Raw genomic sequence first — 11,143 nt, 5'->3', positions numbered from 1 at the left:
CAAAGATATATAAATGTAAGTCACAAAGAAATACTCAATATCATTAGCTTCCCTGTGAATACAAATTTAAACTACATGAGATGCCATTACATACCCACTTACATCGTTACAATTAAGATAGTACCAGGCAGTGGCAAGGAGGTAGATGTGGAGAATGTGGAATCTTATATTGGGTGGAAACGTAAAATTGTACAGAGCTTTGGAAAATATTTATATAGTTTGTTATAAAGTTAAATATACCCTTAACCTATTATTCATACTTCTGCCTTACAGGCTTACATAAAAGAAAAAAGCATATAGTCACCAAACACCTGGCCTAACAGCTTCATTCTACAATTGGAAAAAAGTGTGCAACGGGTGCTGCAGTACATCCCAGCAAACTAGTAGTACGCAAAAAGGAATAAATTCTTCATATGTGCAACACTGTGACCTAATTTGAAAAATATGATGTATAAATGGCACCAAAAGACTGCATATTTATAATTCATTCATATGAAACTTTAATATCTAGGGGTAGACAGCAAAGCAGCAATTGCCTAGTTTTGAACTGTAGGGTGGAGATTACTGGGGGAAGAAACAGAAAATATTTGGGGGAGACAAAAAAAGACAGATAATAGGAGAAAGAGTGATCAGTGTCTTGCAAAAGGGAAAGAGACCAAGTGACAAAAACAGGAGGTTGGAAAGGAGAGAAAAGAGATGAAGAAAGTTAAGATGTGTTGGGCCATCTTGTGCTGAATGCACTCACTGTATATTGCAAAGATAAATCGCTATAAAAAATGTTTAAAATGTTCTTCTTGTAGAGATGCTATAGTGAAAGGGGAATATGGATTTTTAGTAATAGCTGAGTGGATGTATTTCCCACGTGTAATATATACTTCAATAGGGTTCATTTTAAAATAGTTCTCATTTTAATGAAGATATATGCGTAAATAATACAGCAAAGGCTAAGACATTGTATCATAACGCACTTCTAAAGCCATGGGAAAGTTATTTATACGTTTCATTATCTATGTCCTTCGATTGCCTGGTTTCACAATTACTCTTTTCAAAATTCCTTCACAAATTTTATACTCACGAAAGTACTCTAATTTTGCTACTGGTTTCTCAGCCCTATCACCCAGGTAACTGACCTAAGGTTTCTGACATAAGGTTTTGCCAAATTTGGAAATGAATTAAACAAATGTAAAAGTTATTTTGTAACAAATTAAAGTAACACGGGGAATGTAGAAAGAATTTGTGGACCATATTTAGTTTTCTTCGAAGTTGTGGTCTTTGCACAGGCGGTGCAGAGACGAGATGACTTTCTGCTGATGCTGACATGGAGGACACATGCTGAGGAGCACAGCTGAGAGCCATGGCTCACAGGAAGGAAAGGAAGGACGATCTGAGCGGACTAAACGTAAAAGTAAACGGGTTTGTTTACAGTGATGACAGTGTGTTTTGACCGGAATCATTCTGACAGAAAGCAGGCATCTTGACCCAGCTTGCGATCCACCCTCCCTCTCTGGTGAAGGGAACGGTAGACGACGTTATCGTGAGAGGTAGCATTTGCAGCATGCCCGACTGTCCTCTACCTGCTGTTGCACTGTGATAGCATACACTTCGCCGTACTGTTTTCTGTGGAGAACAGAGAGTGGAAGAAAACCCCTGCTTAAGCAGAAATGATCTGCCAATTGATCTCATTTCACAAAGCGGACTCTTGCCGTCTTGTCTTTCTCCTCTCAACTTTCCAGACACTACTCGTTGTTAGTGAGCTACGCTATACAGTCCTTATTTCTGCCCTGGTTGTATTTATAAGAATCCTGGGAAATAAAAGCTGCACAGTTATCAAGACAGAGTCAGCGATATTGTTTCCAATGGCGAGTACAACTAGTGCATTCGTATTGGATATGTAGGAGCCCGCAGAACAGGGAGCTACGCCGAAACTTTGGTAATTAGGCAGACAGATTTCCATCCTAACTTCCCACTGCGTGAGTGCACGTGCGTGCGCACACACACGATCTTTTGCTTTTGAATACTTCTTTTTGATTTTCTAAATGTGGTTTACAATATCTACCAAATAGTGTTGACCTAGGATTCAAGGAGAAAAGGTATGTTGTAAACACTTATTATGCTGTTTAATGTACAGTAGCTTTGACTATCACTGTGGATTTTATTATAAATTAGGAATCCTAAGACCTCTAATGCTCATACAAAATTTCAGTAATAGATACATCAATCTTCTGCCCAAGTTCTCATCTCTTTCATTTGGGAAATCATGCTTTTACCTGTCTCCTTTTTCCTACTAGGTCATTAAAAGGATCTAATACAAAGGAACATGGGCACCTGCGATCATCTTACTAATAATTAATTGTGTATTTGACTTTTTTAATCTTTATGGTAGAGAGTGTTAGCCAAGAAAAAGTAAAATTTAAAAATAATTTTGATTCTTTAATTTAATGAAAGTTTGGAAATGAGAAGTTTATAATTGCTTAAATTATAAAATTTGAATAGAACATGGAAGATGAGCAACATGATTCTAATTAAATCAGAACTGAAAATCATAGCTTATCCTGAAAGTGTAAATGAATAGGAAGAATGAATGTTAGACTCCAGGAAATCACTAAGCTGCTAGGAAGAGAAAACTTTTTGGAGTCCACACACGTGCACACGTGCATGCACAATACAAAACTTGATGTGATGAAGAGCTTTGCTTCTGTCAGTATTAAAAAGCCAGTCCTTCCCAGAACTTGGGGAGGCTTTGCACAATAGGTCTTCCTAGTTCTTCAGTGTCCCTTCTTGCATAACCCTGGTTTCTGAAGAGGTATGCCAGAGGCAAAGTGCACATTGTGTCATTTCCCAGATTTATGGGGAATCACATGCTTGAGTTAGGAATTGCCAAGAACACATTTCATTTTGATTTAAAAGACAGTTAATGTCTGAAATTGAAAAAAACACAAGTGATTATTAATAAAACAGGTACCAGTAACGGGATATTAATTTGCAAATAGGTAGCTAAAACAGCTCCTACTACACTGACAATCAGTTTTCAGAAAGATGGTATTTTGTGACTGAGGCACTGGGTCCTCTCTGGTGACGAAGCAGCAGATAGGGCAGTTTGATATGTCACTGGAAAGACCATTTTCTCTTGCTGTGTCATAAAGTTCTGTCTATACCCCTGACTTCAATGCCACGTAACTTGGCAAATGGATGGTTACAGAGGCCTTAAATTGTCCAGGGTTAGTTGCAGTCTGGAGAAAATGAGTGGGTTGATGGTTACGGTCAGCGTGGAACCTTCCCATTGAATGGTGATACATAAGAGTGGTGACTAATAAACAGACACTACATGGGAAACATTTGAATGGTGACATCGTTTTTCTTTCACCCTTTTAACTAGCCACAATAGCTGGGATTGTACTTAAGGATTATATGGGAAGCAGACTTAGCCCCAAGGCAGATCACCCTGGCAGCTGTAGAAAGAGAAGGCCATACTCTCCCAGCGTGCTATCTGCATTTTTCTATCGTTTTAACATCTGCCAGGGAGATCAGCTTAGGCTCCTGCACACTGCACTTGGAGGGCCCAAGGCTGGTGGACAAGGGCAGTTTCCTACTCTAAGAGAAAAAGGTAGACTAAGTCACTGGCTTCGAAGCCCTGTCCTCTGTACTCCTTGGCTGTGCTGCTTGGATTTTTGGAGAAATATGCCTACAAATGTTTGGAGCAATCTAGAAAATTTCTATATTACCTCAGCTCTGTGTCCTAAACAACAAAGATTCTTGGAGTTCTTTGATATTCATAAGAATGTTGTAACAAGTGACAATCACTGAAATTTTGCAAAGCATTAACAGATATTTGACTAATGCCATTTCAAAACCAAGACAATTCTTTAATCTTTCGTATGTGATTTATTATGTACAGTTATCTGTCATGTCCCTGCAGCTATACATTTCTTTTTTAGTATTGGAAATCGAACTCAGGACCTTGCACTTACCAGGGGGGCACTGTGCTTTTCAGATATATCCCCAGCCCAACTATACATTTCTAAAATTAGCCTTATTGGTCATTAGACTATCATACTGTGGGGCATATTCCTACTTTTTTATCTACTTGTTTTTTTCCCTACGTGTTGAGATTTTCCCATTTAACTATAAACAACTTGTTTAATCTTATTCCCTCCCATTCTTAAACATAAATTTAAATTTACAACAAATTATTCCAGGTTGAGAGACATTTTTAGTATTTTGCTTTTCTGTCACTAAAATGCTCTCTTTAGAAATGAAGAAGAGCACTTTATTGAATAATGATCTGATTGTTCTAAGACCTCTTTACCTTTGGGGTGCTGTGGGGAACATTTTGCTCAGCTGTATAGCTCCTCAAATCAGTAGAAACATAAATAATGCCTAGATGTCTAGAGACCTCAAACTCTAGAGGCCTTGTCTTTTACCTTCATTATATGCTAGTGAAAGCAGACCCAAGCAAGGGTCCAGCCTCATGTTTGATAATCAAATGGAAGATGTGGAGGTCAGCATGACCTACCATCAGCAGCAGGGCAACATGACCATTTTCAAGACTAAGTGCTAAGCCTGTGGACAGTTCAAAGAACAGTGGTGCCCCTTCAGTCCTTCCTTTATCACATTTTTGCTGGGATAAAATAGCAAGACATTGCATGTAGAGCCAAGATTTCATGTCCACGGTGGGCTAAAGTTATCGGAACAGCTCTTTCTTGCTACTGTTCACTCCACAGCTCCACCCGGACCCACTACAGAAACATTAAAATGCTATCTAGATCTCATTGTGAGCCACGGGAAGGCATGTTTCCATTGGCAACCAAGTTCCTCAACATCACTGCACACTGGAGAGGAAAGAAACAGGACCGATGAAAACACAAAGGTAAGATTTGTTCTAGATGATTTATTCCGTGTAATTTCTTCCAAGAGCTCCCTACCCCCAAAACACACACACCCTTTTTCCCTTAAATAAATAATGAGCTTTGGAAGTCCTTTAACCTGTTTTTTTTATAGACATCTTTCTAAAAGAAAATAGAGACAGTGTATTCTGGAAGTTTATATAAGTTCCAAAAAAGGAGTCGCTCTGGTGCAGTTTCAACCCTCAGTACAGCAGGTTTCTTTATGGTGTGTATGACAAAGGGCAGGCTGTGCTACAAAAATGCCAGCCATCTCTGTGTTCGAAAGCCTTCTATCACTCTTCTTGATTTGACATGAAATATTAAACACCAGTTACCAGCAAAAAGTTATTGAACACAGATGTCCACTATCACTTTCAAATTGCTAAAGTCAATTTAGGTTTATATATTTTCCTTGCTGAAGCATTCATATGCAGCACAAATGTTCTGTGACAGTAATGATTTCACAATATACCCTTTCAATTAGGAAAGGACATCGTATATGTGTTTTTATTCTTTAAAGTGCAATTTTTTTTCATTCAAAAGTTCTCGATCCTTCACTAAAAGTGGGAGCTCGGATTGAAAAAATAAAAAGAAAGAGCTCCACCTACTGATTCATCCTAAAAACTTCTTTCCCTGCTCTCTTCTTGAATTGAAAATGTCCTTTGGCACAACAGTGACCTTGTGAACATTTAATTCAAAATGAGTGGAAAAAAAAGAGAGAAAGAGAGAAAGAGAGAGAGGGAGAGAGAGAGACTGGGAGAAAGAGAGGTTGCCCCCGCGAAAAGGAAGAGTGAGACAGAGCGTAGTCTCTGCACCTAAGCGTGCCTCTCCTCTTTTTCCTGCCCCCCAGAAGCCCTAATTAATGTGTCTGCTCCAGGGTTAGTGCTCTCCGGGGACACAGGTTAACTGTGGCATCCCCTTTGGCTGGCTTTAACAGAACTCTGGCGGGTCACACATTTTACTCCATTACTATAATCATATTCATTTCCCGGCTGCCCCTTCCCTTATTACTGAAACCCTTGGTGGGTGTCCTTCAAAAGGATTTACAGGGCCATTTTTCCCACTGGTGAAGTTGGAATCGTTCAGCTCTTACCATAGTGCTCCCCGACTTGAAGAAAAGCGTCCACTGGGAACGCAGGGTGACTTAAAGAGCTGAGAGTAATGACCTGGGGTGGAGCCTCCAGGACTAGTCCCCTGGGAGTGATGCTGGGCTCAGCCCCTGGACAGATGTCCACTGTGGTGTCTGCAGCCCGTGCCCTGCTACCCGTCTCTGAGAAACTCACAGCACTGTGTATAACGTGTGCATGAAAGGTACCTTCCCAGGGCTTTCTCACTGTGCGCCAAAGCACAGAACTTCCCGTGACGCAGACACGTGTGACTTACTGAGGGAAAGACTGCAGTCTCTTAGATGGTCACAGTGTCCTCGACTATCTCTCTCGGGCTCTGCACCCTACATTGCACTATTTGTCCCCTATATTTGGGCAGTAACCATAGAAAATATTATCAATAGGCAACAAGATGATATCTGGAAAGGCACAATGGAGCAATTTAGGGTAAAATCCCTTCGCTTTGAGCCTGTCTGTTCAGTCATGCATTCAGTAGACATGGTTAACTAACCATTAGGTCCTGGTATTCAAAGTCTGAATAGAAAATGTTTATTCTTCCCCCAAATGAATCACACATCACCTATCACAGCAGAGTTGCCAAGCTCTACAGTTTTCTTGTCACACATAAATTCAGTAGCTGACCACAGCCAGGAACAGAAATTTCTTATAAATCAAATAGCTACACACATTAGAGAGAGAAGATGGGGACCTACTGCCACGTTTCAGTCAATCAAAAATATGTGTAATGAGGACATGCTGTGTCCAAGGTGCGGTGCTCATTGCTTCGTATTTAGTGAAATATGACCTAGTCCTAACCTCAAGCAAGAAAACACCTACCTTACTTTGCTGCTTGTAAGATTATACGTAATTGTGAAGCAAGGTCTGGCACATCATTTGTGATAGGGAAGTGACAATTATTATTACTAGTGACATAATGTCATTTTTAAGGCAATATCTAAGACAAAGATGGAAGAGATAATGGGTTCCTAAATGATTCACAGGGACAAAATTGTTCTGAAGTCAGAGGAAGTGAAACTCCAGGAGTCTCTCTTTAGATAGCTTTTTGCAAATAATTGCAGCCTCAATTACCTTTTAGCATTTTTGGAAGCTTATATTCCAGGCACTAGGCTGGTCACTTGAAAAATTCACTGCTTTTAAAATTTCATATCTTTTTCAGTTTACAATCAAATGATGTAGATATCATCAACTCTTTTTTACAGACAAGAAAAGGAGGTCCAGAGATGGTAAGAAACCTATTCTTTGTCCCAAAGGTCTGAGACGACAGTTGGACCAGTGGCTCACTGTCACATCTTCCAGCTCTTGCCTTGCTACCTTTGTCTTTAAGAAACTGGGAGAACTATTCTCAGTTCCTTCCTTGAGGCTCTGCAAAGAAAGGCTCAGAGTTTTCCCATGTAATCAAACTCTCTATCATAGAATTATAGACTATTTTTTTGAAACAAGGTCTCTCCATGTAGTTTAGGCTGGCTTTGAACTTACAGTGATCCTCCTGCTTCAGACCCCCAAGTGCTGGGATTACAGGGGTACACTACCGTGCCCAGCCCTAGAATTATAGACTATTGGGATGGAAAGAAATGCAGATCATTTTGTCTTAATTTCTAACTTCATAGGTAAAGAAGCAGAGGTCCAGAGGAAAAAAGTGATCTGCATAAGTTCGTACACCTACTTTGTGACATCACTGCAATTAGAAAACAAGATTTCAGGGTCCATGTTGGTGCCATTTCTAATATTTTCAAAAATTCTAATAAATCCTAAGTCAATGGCCATTTTCATGCAAATGTAAAATGCTTTGTTGAGAAAAATCTTTGTGCTTCATGTCAGTCTTATATTTCCTCTGCTGAATAGGTACTTAATGACTTCCTATTACTGATCCATCACTCTCCACGTCACGTTCCACTTGCCACCTATGTACACACACTCACACCGACAGAATGCACCCTGTCTTCATTCAGAAGGCAAAACACAGGCTAGGTTTACATTACAGAATTGGGGAGGGCTTCTATACAAGCCAGACAAACTTGAGCCATTCCCTCCCCACACTGACCTTCCAGCAGGACCTGGAACAAAGATGTTTCCTGAAAACTCTGTGTTCTCGGACAAACATAACAAGTGTCTGTATGAGATTTTAAATAACTGATCACAGAGTGGTTTCCTTACTGGATCATGACTGGTCCCAAATTCAATCAGAATACCAATCAACCTGATTGTCAAGTAAAATGAGAACGTTTTACTCATCCTGATCCTTTTTCTTGGTGTAATATAGCTATGCACTTGGGGTTCTTTTTTATTCTACTATTGTGGTCTACCAATTCTAAAGATGCCGTAAGTATAAAATTTTAAAATGTGTAATATGACCCTGCTGTAGAGAGGTTACTTTATAAAGGAGACTACAACAAAAAACTAGTAATTATTAGCTTAATCTTACCCTTTGATTCATGAGTTCAATTTTTTGTTTTGTTTTGTTTTGCTTTTAAGAGTGCAATTACTTGTCACAAAGCCAACATCAATGTCATCAACCAGGTCATGGAATAAAATACTGCTGGTGACCAGGGGGCTCCTTTGTTTCTTCTCAGCCACTTTCCCTCTCAGAAGTCACAATTACTCTGAAGTGAAGTAATCATGCCATTGCTTTTCTTTATACCACCTAAAACTACATTGTTAAAACTACATTTTACCTATTTTTAAATATGATTAAATTATATCTCATACTAAATATATGTATAATAGAAAAGTGTATATTATAGAAAAATGTACTATAGAATATACAGTATTTTATAGAACATATATAATAGAATGTGTATTATAAAATATGAATATATATTATGAGCTATATCATAGAATATAAATATGTATCACACATTATAAAATATATATACTATAGAATATTACATTGTGGAAGAACATATGTTATTCCTAGCCTCTTTCATTCAACATTACATCTATGTATCTATGTGTTTGCTGCAAGTTATGAACTATCCTATCACTGAAAGATATTGAGTTGTTTTCAGTTTTAACTATAGTGAATAATGCTGCAATGAACATTTTTTGCATGCCTCCTGGAATGCAAGATCTGAATCATTTGAGGTATATGTTAAAGAGTAAAGCTACAAAGTCACAACATTTGTATACTGTCAGCTTTAGTAAGGAGTTTCTTCCAAGGTGACTATAGTCATTTTCAGTTTCATGGCTACCTAATATCTACTATAAATATTTTAAAATTTAGCTTTTCTTGTAGGTAGCTTTCATTTGAATTTTCCTCATTATTGTTTAGGTTATCATTTGTGTGTGTGTGTGTATAGTGCCTTTTCAATTTTTTTTCATTTTGCTTTTGAAATTTTTGCCTCTTGTAACAGTTCTTTCTATAATCAGAAAACAAGATCTTTACCAGTATTATGTACTTAAAATATGTTTTATCTCTTGATATTTTGCCGCTTCATTTTCTTAGTGGTATATTTTGATTAACTGACATGGTCAATTTTAATATATATCCAATTTATCAATCTTTTTCTTAAGGATGAGAACGTTTGATTCCAATTTGAGAAGTTTTGTCTGAAGAGAGATTAGAAAGACATTGACTACATTACGTTCTAGATGCTATAGTACTTTACCTTATACATCTAAATCTATAACACGTATAGAATTGATGTTTGTATATAATGTGAAGTAGGAATCGTATTTATTTTGCTCTATTTTATGTATAAACAATTTCCCCAAACTAGTCACCAAAACCGGTTTCCAAACACCAGCTTTTCCTCCATTATTATAATGTCATTGTTGCTATAAATCATATGCCTATAAGGGGCTGGGGATTTAGCTCAGCGGCAAAAGCGCCTGCCTGGCAAGCGCAAGGTCATGAGTTCGGTTCCTGGTACCAGAGAAAAACCAAAAAACAAAAAAAAAAAAAAAAAATCATATGCCTATATATACACTAGTATGTTAATGAGCTCTAGGATTTATTAATTTTATTTGCTTTTTATCTTTATAGGGCAATACTATGCTCTTTTAATTATTGTAGCTTTTTTATTTTAAACAGAAAAAATAATAAAAAAAGTTAGCAACACTATAAATTTCACTAAAGATGATAGGAAGTCAACAATGGCTGCTGTATTGCATATTGTTGTCTTCAAATTAGTTGCTCAGATTACCAGATATATATAAGCATGCAAAATTGGTCAAAAAATTAAAAAGAAGAAGAAAAATTTAAGCATTGAGTGTTCATTTCAAAAGAGAAGTAGAAAGCAGATGTACAATTATCCCACCTATCCCATGCATATACATGTGTATTTTTTCACTTCCTTCCTTCTTTCTCTTTTCTCCTTTCCCTTATCCAGGTTGTTCCTTCCCTTTGAGCAGTTTCTTTACCTTTCACAATATCTATTGTACCTGTCAGATTTTATTTACTCTTTCAGGTTCTTACACTACAGAGATAATACAATGTTTATACATGTGATTCTTATTTATTTCACTTGTGAGTATGGTCTCTAGTTGTGTCCATGTACCTATAAAAGCCTCGAATTCATCTTTTTTCAGAGTTGAGTAATTCTCCATTGCATAAAAATATCACATATTTTTTATCTGTTCCTCGGTGAGGGGCATTTGGGTTGTTTCCAAGATTTAGCTATGACAAATTGTGTTGCTATAAACGTGGGTGAACATATATCACTGTGGTATGATGTTTTCAGTTCTTCTGGAAAAATACCCAGAAGAAGAATAACTAGATTGAATGGGACCTCTAATCTTAGGTTTTGAGGAATCTCACACTTATTTCCATAGCGGGTGCACAAGTCTGCACTCCTACTGACAGTGGAGAAGGATTCCTCATCCCACAGCCCCTCCAGCATTTGTTATTGGTTGACTTCTTCATGATAGCCGTTTGTTCTGGGGTGAGGTGGAAATTTGCATTTCTCAAATGGCCAGTGATGCTGAATATTTTTTCATGTATTTGTTTGACATTTGTATTTCTTCAATGCCCATTTTTGGATTGCATCTTTGAATTTGGGGGGCCTGATTTTTTCTAATTCATTATACATTCTAGATAAAATTCCTTTGTCTGAGGGACAGTTGGTTAAATTTTCTCCCAGATTCATGGGTTTTCCTTTTACTCTGTTGGTGATTTCTTCTGATGTGCAGAAATTT

General features: G+C 37.7%; 1 long non-coding RNA gene across 1 annotated transcript in view; it reads left to right on the top strand.

Moving 5' to 3' along the window:
* LOC102013777 overlaps positions 1-7,767 on the top strand; it is a 40,225-nt gene extending 32,458 nt beyond the window's left edge. Inside the window, exons 2-3 of the long non-coding RNA XR_001235765.1 lie at positions 4,722-4,867; positions 7,618-7,767. This is a non-coding gene — a long non-coding RNA (uncharacterized LOC102013777). The remainder of the gene's footprint in view (positions 1-4,721; positions 4,868-7,617) is intronic.
* The last annotated feature ends 3,376 nt before the right edge of the window (positions 7,768-11,143 follow it).

This window comes from Chinchilla lanigera, unplaced genomic scaffold (genome assembly GCF_000276665.1).
Source record: "Chinchilla lanigera isolate Chin_1 unplaced genomic scaffold, ChiLan1.0 scaffold00047, whole genome shotgun sequence".
Taxonomy (NCBI): Eukaryota; Metazoa; Chordata; class Mammalia; order Rodentia; family Chinchillidae; genus Chinchilla; species Chinchilla lanigera.
Note: the sequence above shows the minus strand (reverse complement) of the source record. Positions and strands in the feature narration are given on the sequence as shown.